The sequence below is a fragment of the Culex pipiens genome, chromosome 3, assembly GCF_016801865.2.
Source record: "Culex pipiens pallens isolate TS chromosome 3, TS_CPP_V2, whole genome shotgun sequence".
NCBI classification, from domain to species: Eukaryota; Metazoa; Arthropoda; class Insecta; order Diptera; family Culicidae; genus Culex; species Culex pipiens.
Genome location: NC_068939.1, coordinates 57,594,033 through 57,607,899, shown reverse-complemented (window position 1 = coordinate 57,607,899; position 13,867 = coordinate 57,594,033). Strand labels below are relative to the sequence as shown.

General features: G+C 34.1%; 1 protein-coding gene across 2 annotated transcripts in view; it reads right to left on the bottom strand.

Moving 5' to 3' along the window:
* LOC120416057 (potassium voltage-gated channel protein Shal) overlaps nucleotides 1–13,624 on the bottom strand; it is a 406,813-nt gene extending 393,189 nt beyond the window's left edge. For both annotated transcript variants that reach the window (XM_052710526.1, XM_039577721.2), the window contains exon 1: nucleotides 11,732–13,624. The gene's annotated coding sequence lies outside the window, so the exon portion shown is untranslated. The remainder of the gene's footprint in view (nucleotides 1–11,731) is intronic.
* Between the last annotated feature and the right edge of the window lie 243 nt (nucleotides 13,625–13,867).

The window sequence follows — 13,867 nt, the reverse complement described above, 5'->3', positions numbered from 1 at the left end:
ATTAAAACGAAATATCAAATACTAACATCTTACAAGTTGGTCAAATAACATTTCAAAGTGATGGCAATATTCCGAATATAAATCATGGTTTTCGAAAACTGTGGTTTGATCGATGAAAATCGCAATTTTGATGATGTACAAAAAACAATCATTGGTCGAATCTTCAATACTATTAAAAAATGTATAGCATTTTCTTATATCTTCTAAAACCAAATCTTCCAAGATGACCAAGATTAAAGATTTTTCACGATTTCACGGAGAGCGTGACATTCGTGAATAGTGATATTTCTCATGAAATCCCGTGAAGTTTGACAATTTTATTAGAACGATGCTTGAATAAATAGAATTGAAGAAAAAACAATCATCCAAAATGAGTAGTTACCAGGAGTGTAGCCAGAATTTTGGTTGGGGGGGGGGGGGGGTGGCTAAACGAAGAAATTTTCTAATTCTTTTCTTCTTATTCCCTCTCTCCCATATGTCTTCCAAGCAAAACATGCATTTAATCGAAATTTTAACATAATTTAGCTTGAATAAATTGTTAAATATGAATCGTATATAAATAGTAGATATAAAATAAACATTCATAGATCGCTACATGAATTGTATTTTTGTCAACGAGCCTAATCGGTAAATATATAAAGGTTGCATTTTATCGTTGAAGTTTGCATGAGAAAAAACGCAAAAATCTATGGAGAACATTGTTAAAGTAAGATTCTCCAGTAGAATTTTATGATAAACAACTTTGTCCAAGACCCTGATGATTAATTTGCGATTTAAAGAAGACGTTATTGCATGATTTTTTTTCATCAACTTTAAACATCTATAGCAGGAGTGCCCAACCTTTTGGTCCTACGGGTCAGATCTATTTTTTCTGAAAACAGTGGCGGGCTGGAACTGATGTATGAAAAAAATTGAAAAAGTAGACAAATATTTTTTAACAGAATTAGTTTTTGTTAGGTTCTTTGATGAAAACAAATAGATAACCTAGTATTGATTTTTAGAAAACTTCCAAAAATGTGTTTATTTGATTTATTTTTATTTTCATTAAAATTGTAATGTAATTGTTTTTGTCGATTGCACTTAAATACCCCGATATCTTTACATAAAAAAAAATCAGATTTAATTGCGTATTGCATTTTTTTATGTTTAATTTCCTCAACACATCAATATATGAAAAATCAATATTGAAACAAAATTTAGATTCAAATCTTCTGGCATTGTAGTGCACCTTTATTAAAAAAAAATACATAATATTTAAAAAGCGTGTGTGTAACACAAAATTTAAAAAGTCTTCTCAAAAAAGAAAAAAAAAACTTCAATTTGATGAAAACACAGTTATAACTGTAGAGAATTTAGTGTCTTTTTGTAATTTTTTAGAAGGTAATCCAAGATTTTTCATATATTTCTCATTTTTAAGAAATGGGTAATTTTGTTTTTTTGCAACATTTTCCAGTTTGATAAATAAATGGTTCTGAAAATATCAATATAGAATTGATTAGAATTAAATTCAAACACAAAGAACGTTAGAATTTGAAACAAAAACATAAAAAATAGAAAAAAATAACACTTTGAAAAAGTTAATTGCAAAACAAAAAAATGTTATAATGCGTGAAAAATTGATCAAAGCCATATTTTTCAATTTAGACACTCAATTTATTTATTGAATATTTTATGAACCGTCTTAAGGCCGGCCATATAACTATTTTGAAAAGTCTTCGCGGGCCGGATGAAATGACTTCACGGGCCGGATCCGGCCCGCGAGCCGGACGTTGGGCAGGCCTGATCTATAGTGACCCTTAAATCTCAACCGTTTTCGCTCAATATTTGACAGTTACTTATTTTTGCCTAAAAGGAATTTTATCATTAGGAATCCCTGGTGTCGATTGTTTTTAATGTCATCCTAGTGAACACAGTTTGTTTTGTAGAACAAACATAAGATACAAAATTCGACAAAATTCTGATATTTGGTACCATGAAAGTAGGACTTTCAGACATTTGTGGATCAAAATATTTTCTGAAGATCCCAAGTAACAATTTTTCCAGGAGTTCTACAAGAGCTCTTCAAGATAGCTACAGCATAGCAGTTTGGACCGCGGTAGGATAAAACTCTCTTCAAGTACTCTTCCAAACTCCTGAAGAAGTTTTGAAGAGAATCGTATCCTACCGCGGTCCAAACTGCTATGCTGTAGTTATCTTGAAGAGCTCTTGTGGAACTCCTGGAAAAAAATGTTACTTGGGATATCTTATGCAACTATTTGTTCACATTTTCTAAAAAAAATGATTGGATTTTTCTTTACAAAAGTCGCTGAAAACCGATGATGCCTTGAAAGACTCTAAACTACATATTTGACCAATATTTGGCCAGCAGTTAGCAGGATTGTCTTTTCAAATTTATTTTAAAGACAAGTTCAATTGTTGAGACAATGAGAGTTTTCAAGAAACTATTTCAAAATTGAAACAAACATCAATCAAAATTTCGTGTTTATAAACTAAACTTTATTGATTTAAGAATTGATTTAATCAAGTTTGTAGGAAAATGTTCCTTAATGTTAGTAATATCCATTTATAATCATTTTTAGCCTTTACATCAAAAGTGATATCATATGACCAAAGAGTACATTCACTACACAGATAAAAAAAAAGTTTAGTTTTGGAATGTTGAAATTTTGGTTGGTTAAATATTACCTCTTTTTGAGTTATTTTACTTGATAACGTTACTTAATCCACCCGTAGGTGATTGGTGCCTTACTCACATTTTAAGGGTAATGCTATCTAAAATAAACAAAAAAGAACGGACCTTTCAGTGTTCTAGATAGGGTAGTCAAATCTTCATATTTCAGGACACTTATGTGCTTACAACTAATGATAGGGTAGTAAAATCTCCAATTCAATTCGTGCTCAATGGAAAGGTCTTTTAATTACCTATCCAAAGTTAGGTCGCATGATATATCTGGACAACTTTTCATCAAAATATCTGAGATCTGGCCTCCAAAAAGTACATAAATAATACTTAAGTGTTTATAACTTTTGATAGGATTGTCAGATCTTCAATGTTTTGATGGTTTTTCTTTAAAATCTTTCGATCTTCGACTCTTTTTACAATCTTTCGAATTTTAGTCATAATTGTTTTTTAGCATAACTTTTGCAGTATTTAACTAAACTGCATAATTTTCAATCGCGACTCATAAAACTCTAAAATGGATCAAATGTGGCCAAAACGGTTCAGCCATTGTCGAGATAATCGAGTGACAATTTTTTGATCAACATCCCACCACACACACAGACATTTGCTCAAAATTTGATTCTGAGTCGATAGGTACCGTAAAACGGGGTGACTTTGATAGCCGGGGTGACTTTGATAGGTTTGCGATTTTTCCGCAGAATGAAGAGTACAATTAAATTACGCAAGGAATGATTTAGAAACATACTGACCGTAGTAGAGAAGTGTTCAAAGTACCTCAAGAAGAACTTTTCATAAAATTTTGACAAGTTTAAAAAGTTAGTTAACTATAGTTTAGAAAATGTTGATGAAAGTCATTATTTTAAACTTCTCAAAGTGTCATGATTTTCTCAATGAACATGATTTTTGATCGAAAAACAGAATGAATTTTCGGATTCTTTGGACAATTTTCCACTAGGAGAAGGTCAAAAAAGTTTGTAAATAATAAATAATATGTGTTTTTGAAACACAAATTAAAAAAAATCTCCAAATGTATAGGCAATTTCAGTTGAACAAATTTCATGTAAAATGTAAAACTTGTGATTCGTGCTTCGAATTCAGTATAAAATGTAATAAAAAACGATTATTTTATAAACAAAACTAGTTTAAACAAATTTCAGGCAAAATGCCGACTTTTTAACAATTTTACCTAAAATTTATTTGTAGTTTGCTAAAAAGCTTATACCCTTAGTTAACTAAATATAAACATTATTTTTTTTTTCTTAAAAACTATATCAGCTACTTTAGTGATGGTACATTTAGCGTAAAAATAAAGTTTGAACATCTTAAATATGATTTTAACAAGAAAAACTATGACTATCAAAGTCACCCCGGAATTAAAACTAAGAATTTTTAACGTAACTATTTTTCTAAACATTATTGAAAAAACTTTTTTCCGAAATAGTTCTTGGACTTTGTGTGGCCTACCCCAGTACATGTTTTAAAAATAAGAATCTTGAGAAAAACCTTACCTGTTGGAAAATATTCTAAAAACAAGTTGAAATCCTATCAAAGTCACCCCGGTTTACGGTATACATGAAGATGAGTCTAGGAGGTCTTATTGAGAAGGTCATTTTTCGAGTGATTTTAAAGCCTTTCCTCAGTAAAGTGAGGAAGGCAAAAATGTGTAAAAATTTGAACCTATTGAAAAATTTTCAGAAACTGATGGAAATTCACCTGTTTCTGATAAAATATTACAATTTTTTTTTGACCCGAAATCTGTCACTATTCTCACCTGATGAATTTTACCATCATTTGTTTTCTGTGTTTTGATCTGCCTTTAAATCTGGAGTTTTTTTTCAATAACACATACAAATAGTAATTAAAAAGCTAATGTAAGCCGCTCTCAGTGCAAAATCGTCCAAAGTATTCGATAATGCAGTCCATTTTCTGATTCAAATTAATTTTCAGATATATTCACACTTTTATGTTATGTTTTCATTATTATAGCTGATGTTTTTCGAAAAAAATAGTAATTTTGAAAATATCAAAAAATCGTCAGCTCTTTCAAAAATAAAGCTTCAAAAATTGAATGAATACAAATATTTAACTAAAACGTGAATCATCCAGTGTGCTCCCCTCAAATCAGCTTTCCGCAACCACAAACACAAAGGAGCCGCGTGACGCGGGGGAAAAAGGTGAATCTTGTCGGCACGGAAGACTGATGGGTGAGAAAATGTCCCCATCACAATTCAAACGTCGCCAACCCAGTCCATTTTCCACTTTAGAAAAGAAAATCGCTCCCTCACTCTCTCGATGGCCACTTTATCATCTCCGTGCAGGCGCGGTCTCAGCTAACGGTGTGGTCTCTCCGAACTCAAGGCAACGCAACTTTGCCATAGCTGACGTCGTGGTGGAATGAAGTGGGATTTAGTTTGAATCTTTTTTTTTTCTTTATAGAGTTTTCCTTTTTTTAGGTGGATTATTGTCTTTGGTCTCGACACTGCGCCCCATGGGTGAATGGCAAACAAACAGAATAACAAAAACAAACACGCAAACGAGCAAAGACAGTGTGTGTGTGCGTGCGTGTTTTTTTGGTGATATCTTCCGATACACACTTGGTGGATTCACACAGAATGGGAAATCAAATCCCACGGCAGCAAAAACCAATTTTTGAAAGTGATATTGAGCGCTGGATTTGTCGTTTTCAATTTAAATTTGGAATTGCATGGAATGCTTTTCAAATGGAATTCTGTATTCGAACTACCTAGAAGTTTTGACAGCAAACAAATTTTATTCCAAGAAAAACACAATATCTTTATTTTTTCAATTTCATTGAATAAATTGCTTTCATTGTTCTATTTTAATTCCAAATAAATTTGCAATTGAATTGTAAGTAGCTCTTAATATTATTTTAATTTTCAAAAACAAAAGTTATGAATGGAGACCTTTATGCAAGAGTTACACGCTTCGTTTTGATTGCTGAAACCTGCTAATTCCCTACATTTAAGTGTAACATAATCCTCCACCACCCTCGCAATGACTCCACGAATACCAATCTGCAAGTCATAAAATTGTTCGACACTACCGCCAAAAAAAGCCGATGGGAAAGCCGACGATGCTTTTCCAGACAAATTGCCCCCAATTTGACGCGGATGGGGAAAACCTCCAGAGTGTCCCGAGAGGTTAGGCGGGGACGACCTCACAAGTCAAACATTAGACCCGTTTACGGGTGCGGGTGAGGCAAGATATTAATCTTCACCACCTCCGACGCCTAATCTTGCCCTGTCATAGCAGTTGTAGTAGTAGTACTCTAGTTCCACCCACGCAGCTTCGAACTGAAGCTGTCAAACGTTCGCGGTATCGCGGAATTCCGTCCGTAGACAGTAGCAATTTTGCTGAATAAAAGCAAACGTCATCAAAATAAAATACCAGACAAGTGGGGGTGGCGGGAAACGCCAAAGAGCGTAAATTTATGGGTAACGAAAAGATAAACATATTTGTGACTGCCCGCTGCGTGCGATCATGCTAATTTTCTTAAAATAAATTCCATTCGATGTATTTTTTTCGATTTTTGCGTTCTCCTTTCTTCTAATCTAGTAAACATTTGCTTTGAAGCAGGATTGTAGCCAAATAATTGGAACAAACCACGCAGGAAATCACACTTGAATTGATCAGAATGAATCCGTTAATACAACTGAAAAATTGTCAAGCTCTTCTAGATTTCCAGCTTAATTTATTTGGATTTCATTGTTTACATTTCTATATCCTTGCAAATATTGGCAGGTTCTTTCAACAATCACTCGAATGCTAAATTAGTGATTTTCATTCTTCTATTTTTGTTCTTTAAAATCTTCCAACATTAGGTAGAATTGACTAAAACAGATGGAAGCGTCAATATCCTGCAAAAGCACATGACATGGCCAAGTCCTTCAAAACCTTTTCATGTTCAAGTCCTTCATAGTAGGTCCTATAAACTGATGAAACACAATAGCCTATAGAGCCTGTAAAAAAACTCCAGATATGCATTTAAAGCATTTAATTGAATAATACATTTATAATACCTGGAATTGTCTAAAAAACACTAAACAAAGAAAATAAACTCTTGTTGACGAAAAATCTAAAAAGTTTTGATAGAATAAAAGTTTTTTTTTTTCAAATAACCTTCTGAACTTGAGAAAAAAAAAATTTAAATAAAGTTGACAGTTGAGGGTTCAGTTACTCCTATTCCATATGGGTAATTCTCTACCAACTCACACGAAAACGGGAAAGTTGCCCCAACCCGTCTTCGATTTGCGTGAAATTTTGTTCTAAGGGGTAACTTTGGTCCCTGATCACGAATTCGAGGTCCGTTTTTCGATATCTCGTGACGGAGGGGCGGTGCGACCCCTTCCATTTTTGAACAAGCGAAAAAAGAGGTGTTTTTCAATAATTTTCAGCCTGAAACGGTGATGAGATAGAAATAATTTGGTGTCAAAGGGATTTGTATGTAAAATTAGACGCTCGATTTGATGGCGGAATCAGAATTCCCAAAAAAACGTATTTTTTATCGAAAAATACACCAAAAAAGTTTAAAAAATTCTCCCATTTTTCGTTACTCGACTGTAAAACTTTTTGGAATATGTCATTTTAAGGAAAATTCAATGTACTTTTCGAATCTACATTGATCCAGAAGCAAAATTTTTCATTTTAAAATTTCTTGTTTTTTCTAACTTTGCAGGGTTATTTTTTAGAGTGTAGCAATGTTCTACAAAGTTGTTAATAATTTTGATATGTATAAATAAGGGGTTTGTTTATAAACTTCACAAGTTTACAACAAAAAAGTTCAAAAAAATACTTTTTGTGTTTCTCTTTGTTTCGTTGTCCGTGTCTGTCGCGGGTGACGATGAACGGCCATGATCAACAACGACCTTTTTCAAAACTTTTTTTCTTAAAGTCGCGATAACTTGTGATGTTTATAACCAAAATCCTTATGTATAGATATCATTTTTTTGTAGAACATTATTACACTCTTTAAAATAACCCAGTTAGAAAAAAACACGAAATTTTAAAATGAAAATTTTTGTTCAGGATGAAAAAAGCGTTGAACACTTTGAAAACGATATAAACGATGAAAAGCTTAAAAAGCTCCTATTACAATCCAAAAAACTCTGTTAAATTAACTTACGAAATCACGACAAAATTAAGCCTACTTAAAGGCGATTTTAGGAGCACACGGGAAACAAATTGTTTGAAGCCGGTTGAATGTCCTATGTCACAAAAGTTTTTGCATAAACATTGGACAATTATGCAAAAAACAGACAGGGCAAAAAACCGAAAAGCTACGATATCTTACATGTTGTAGGAAACATCGGTAAACAAGCTACGACAAACGAGTATATCTCGAGCCATAAACTATATGCGCCAGCATTCTCGCGCCAGTATTCGAAGCTCAACTTGACAACTAGTCGACCTGGCGACGAAGCGATTTTCCCGATTTAAATTCATGCTGAATCGTCATATTTACGTCCAGCCATGAAGTAAAAACCTATACCTTTCTTTAGTAAGAAAGGCAAAAACTAAATTGTTCTAAAAATTGATCGGGATTGCCGATCGATGTCAAATTTATTTCAGATGCTCACTCATGGTCTGTACTATGAATCTAGGAAGAAATTTCAGATAATATTAGAAACGAAAAATGTTGGCGCAGGGCACCAGGTGGGCTTTTACCTTTTTTAGGGTTTTTTTTCTTATGGTAGAACCATATTATGAATCTGGATGAAAATTCGGGAGGTTGTAGAGCTCAAAAAATACAATTTTTGAGATAAATAAAAGATATGAAAATGAAATAAACTGACCATATTTTCATTTGAAAACTGTGTATTTTACATCCGAAAACAGATGCATATTTCGAAATTTGAGCGGCAACTCGCCCAGGTTCAGCACACTAGCTTTCACCTGCATTCAGAAGAATGAAAGTCGGATTCAGGGGAGCTGAGAACGACGCGACACAAAATTTGGCAAAATTTTACCACACACGAACATCACTCGATCTCCACGGAATTTATTTCCTCAAAATTCGAGGGTTGGAGATAGACGAGTTCTGTCAAGATGAATCGATAGAGCGTCAAAAATTGATGCAGTGTGATTTTTTAGCTTTTTTTCCGATAAAAATTCATGCTGAATCGTCATATTTACGAACATGAAAATGACGTCCAGCCATAAAGTAAAACCTATACCTTTCTTTAGTAAGAAAAGCAAAAATATTGCAAAATTTTGTTTGAATTTTTGCTTGGGTGTTAAACGAAAAAAATCCAAATTCATACTCAAACTAAGTTAACTCATTTTACATGAAACACATATTTGTTTGGAGAGCAGTACCTGGATTCCTTATTTTAGAAAAATCCCAACATTCCACAACAACAAATGTACCAAAGCAATTATTGAATTCCCCATAAAAATGCTTTCAAAAATACATGATTGAGTTTTACAGATTAAAACATTGACAAAATTTTAAAAACATGTCAAAATCAATTTAAAATATAATAATTGTGAATATCTGATAAATCATAAAGAATACATGCAAACCCCTTATGCTACACAGAAAAAAAGTTGAATTTTGGAATGTTGAAAATTTGGTAGGTTGAATATCACCCTTTTTTGTTGAGTAATATTACATAAAAAATGTGTAAACATGTGAACCTGATGAATATTCATCAAAACCTGATGAAAATTCATCATTTTCTGGGGTAAAATTCATCATTTTTTTAACCACTAAATCTGTCACCATTTCCTGATGAATATTACCATCATTTTTTTTCTGTGTAGAACGTCAAGTTTTTTAGTTTTGTCTCTGAAAAGTAACATTGCAATGTTTCAAAAAGACGTAATTTTGAAATGACGAAATGTGCCATCGATTTTAAATAAAACTAATATTTAACTTTTTTGTAAAAACCATCGAATCAAAAACCCACATAACAAAGAGTTCGACATCAAATCTTCATCGGTTCCAAGATAAAAATAATTGAAATGTATGTCTTATTGAAAATCTTGAAAATTGAATGTTAAATACGTAACAGACAAAATTCATGCTTCAATTGTGTCAATGATAAATTTTTATTCAATTTTTTGTCTCATAAATTTGTGACATAAAATCTTAAATTAAATGGCTAAGCAAATTAAGCTATTTAAAAAGAAATATGTTAAAAATTTAGATAAATTATCAATTTATATTAAAAATCGGCAAAATTTGTGAATCTTAATGATTTCCTTAAAATCCGTGATTCTGTGTACAACCCTGCGGCAGAACCCTCCCCTATTTAGTAAAAAAAAATCCCAAAGAATGAAAACAAAAAAATGGTTGGGTAATACTGAAATTATTTCTTTAAATCGAGTAAAATCTATTGCAAACTTGTTTGAAAACATTTCACAACCCTGATTTATGCATTTTTTCCATCAATTTAATTTTTTGAAAACTTTGAATTTTGAGACGACAGATTAGAAAAAAAATTATGTATAAATGTGACAGTAGCTCAAATTTTATAATGTATAAAACTCTAATTCTATTTCTATAAAATTAAATTCAAATTGGCTTGACAGATAGCTTTATTCAATTTTATTTTGTAATCAACAAGAATCAAATTTTAATGAAATATTCTATAAAATGATTTCATGAAATTCATTGGTGAACAGAGCAAAACAAAATACTACCCAAATATATTTGAATGTTTTTTTTTCATTCAGTTTCGCATTTATGGAGCAAATTATGGAGAAATATCCTAAATTTAAATGAAAAAACTAACTTTATCCACCTATGTGGTTAATGCATTTCTCACTCTTTACCAACAATGGGTGATATGATGAATTTGGAGACAAATTTAAAAAGTATACATGATGGAGGGTCTACAAAAATCAGATAAAAAGTTCATTTTTCGAGCAAGTGCGGAAGACAAAAATAAATAAATGCAAATACATATGTAGACAACGTACCTTCTATCGGTCTCTTAAAGTTGATTCTAAATTCAAATAATACTCAATTGATAAATATTTTATCATTAATATTAGCATTTAAATGCATTTAAAACATCTTTTAATGAATGTTTTATTTCTGTTATTAATTCGTCAAAATAAAATTTGATAAATGTAATAAAATATCCAATTGAATAGAAAAGGATGTTTAACTTATATAAAACAACTTCAAACAACTATGGATGTAGCTTTTAAATACAATTATCCCAGCGTTTACAACTACCATAACCATTTTTTTCTTTAAAATCATTTTCTGTGCAGTGTTTGATGGTCTCTATTTCTCTGTCATACTAAAATCCACAATACTCTCAATTTTTCAATGGTTTCGAACTCTAAACCATATCAATTTAAATATGTATTTTTAATCAACTCATTGATTTCCCTTAAAAACGAGAAGTATAGCAATTAAAAAAAAATAATTTTCTTGGAACATGAAAAATTAAAACCTATTTCAATAATATTTTAATTCATAATGTTTTGCGATTTGAAGCCTTGAAGGAAAATGTCAAATCGTTTTTATCAAAAATTTCCAGATTTCGCACGAATTTGTTTGAAAAACTATCAAAATGAAACAAAATTTTTATTTTGTATACAACATGACTTGATATGACTATGATATTTTTTACAAATCTGAGATATCAAATTGAGATATTCTTTCAGTTACGTTTTTCCAATGACTAAAAAGGATTTGAACAATGTTGTTATTAACCATGTTAAAAAACCAAAACATGTTCAACTTTCACTACATAAAAAAGCTGTAAAGAAATTTAAATTCATTTAAATGTTTACCCTTCCAAGCTTCATCCCTGCCCTGCTGGCTAACCCGCTGCCAATAAGTAACTGAACTTCTTTTTCTCTCTCTCTGCTCCGACGGGTTGTATGAATATAATTATTATAATTCTTATGCTAAACTAAACCAAACTAAAAGCGAGAGAAACAACAAATCCACCTCCTCAACGATCAAGCCGTCGGCACGGGGAGGTGAAACGATATGTGTGTGAGGTATATTTACTTATTTTTAACATTACGCAGCAGCCGCCTCGCTTGACTGCTTAATACACTCACCAAACTGGTGCTGCGTTTTTTTTTTTTTTTTTGTTGCTTCGGAAACTGATGGAAACCTGTAGTCCGAAGACGACGAGTTCGACGACGCTCGATGCAGGAAGAAGCAAAACCTTAAAGCAAAGAAAAACTCTTCTCGGGGGAGCCACTAACACCAGCCAGTTTTGCCTCCCCACGCACTCGCACTCACACTCGTGCACACACAAACACTGTAGAGTAGTGAAGTTTTTCCTTTTTGACGTTGCTGGTTTTTCTTTTTTGTTGCTTAGTTTGGATGCTTCCGAGCTGGCACGGAGGGAAATTTGCTTTTGCGGGAAATTCTTTGGGGTTTCCTCGGATTGGATATTTGCTGCTGCTGGTGTTGATGATTAATCTTGCACACGTACACTGGCGGCAGCACACAAACAATTGTTGCCACGTTCGAATGGGTTTTCCTCACCTCACACTATTATTATTAATTACAGGTTCGACGCGAGCCCGTTCACGCAAATGTATAGTTGGCACGACCCCAAAATCACTTCCAGACTGGACTCTTCTTCTTCGCAACTTCCTTCCTTCCTTTTCCTCTTTCCTTCGGCTGGTTTCCTTTTCACTTTGATCGTGTGCACACACACACCGACACTTCTCAACTCCTTTGCCTTAATATATTCTGCTTTTCTTCTTTGGACTTTTTTTTCTCTCTCTTCTCGATCAATAACAATTACAATTTTTTTCTCATTTCACCACTTTTTCTATACTCTTTTCCTTCTTCGTCACTGATTTATGCTGTTTTTCTTCTTTACTCTTCCTTTTTCTTCCTTCGGAACACTTTCTCCTTCTCGAATTGGATCGCACCAACACTTTCACTGACCGGTTGCTTGAGGTCTCTTTCAATCCCAGAAAAAGAGTGTATCCTTCAACGCGTTTTTTGGCTTTCGATTTCTTTTATGTATATTTTACCTTCGATTTCCGAACTTTTCAACTCTCTAACCTCAACACTTTCGGCTGATGGTGAGGTGAAATGTATTTTTGAATCCTACACACAAACTCTCTGCGTACGTATATAGTTGGGCCTCTTCTTCTCTAGCGCGCGCGATATCAGAGCAGGTTCGGTAGAATTTCCATGTATCCCCCACCAAATTCACACAAATACACGGGCACACACTCACACACGATTTGGTGTGATTTATACCGCGATCTTATCGGCAAACGGCACTCGAATCCTTCAGATTCGTCGTAGCACCGTGACAGATGGCTAAAATATTGTACTCAAGCGTTATCATTCCCGGCCGTCAGTCGACTCGGGCAGGATTTTCCACGGGAAAAGCCAACTCACAACCCCACGCAGACACTCACACAGCAAAACAGCCCGTCGGATGCTGGACCGGGACCTTCGACGACAAGTTCGAGACTCTCGTTTTGCCAACACAGCTGGGATAGGTCCTGGGAGGAGACAAAGTACTATCATTTATTCAGCAGCCCAGTGGCCTCCGGCACCATTCCGATCTTCGCAGTCTCCCCCATCAATAATGGATGCAAAGAGATTCTTGCTGGACACTCCACCACCACCACCACCACCACTACAAAGTTCACACAGATGTGCCGCCGGAAAATCTGTCAACCAATCCTTCTCCGTTCTTCAAGAAAACACACATCACACCACTCGAAACAGGTGACTGTTCCGCGGGGGTCTCCAGACTCCCTCACACACAGATTCCCACAGAATCGCCTCCAAAAACAAATCCAGAATAATCCGGACCAAAAAAGTCCCACTCACACACAGCTGGTGGTGGTCTTCGACACAGGCGTCCCCAACAGGCCCGAACTGTCTGTACTTCTGCTTCCCAGTACCTAGTGCTGCTGCTCGTACGGGGCCGTCCGACGATGCGAGATTCCGAACGGGTGCATAAATTTCAACCAACTGATGCGAAAAGAGGAAAATTCGCTCGGAAAAGCCAGAGCTCGCGGAAAAACGGTCTCGCTCGCGCTCTCTGAAACGAGAGTGGGATGGGAAGAGAGGGACGTTTTGTAGAGAGAGGGAGTGAGTTCGAGATGGTAGCGTAGCAACGCGCGCTCAGCAGAGCAGACTCCGCGACGTACAGTAATGTGTGTCTTATGTTGTTACTGTTCGAAGGAAAGTGGCACCCAGAACAAAAGTTT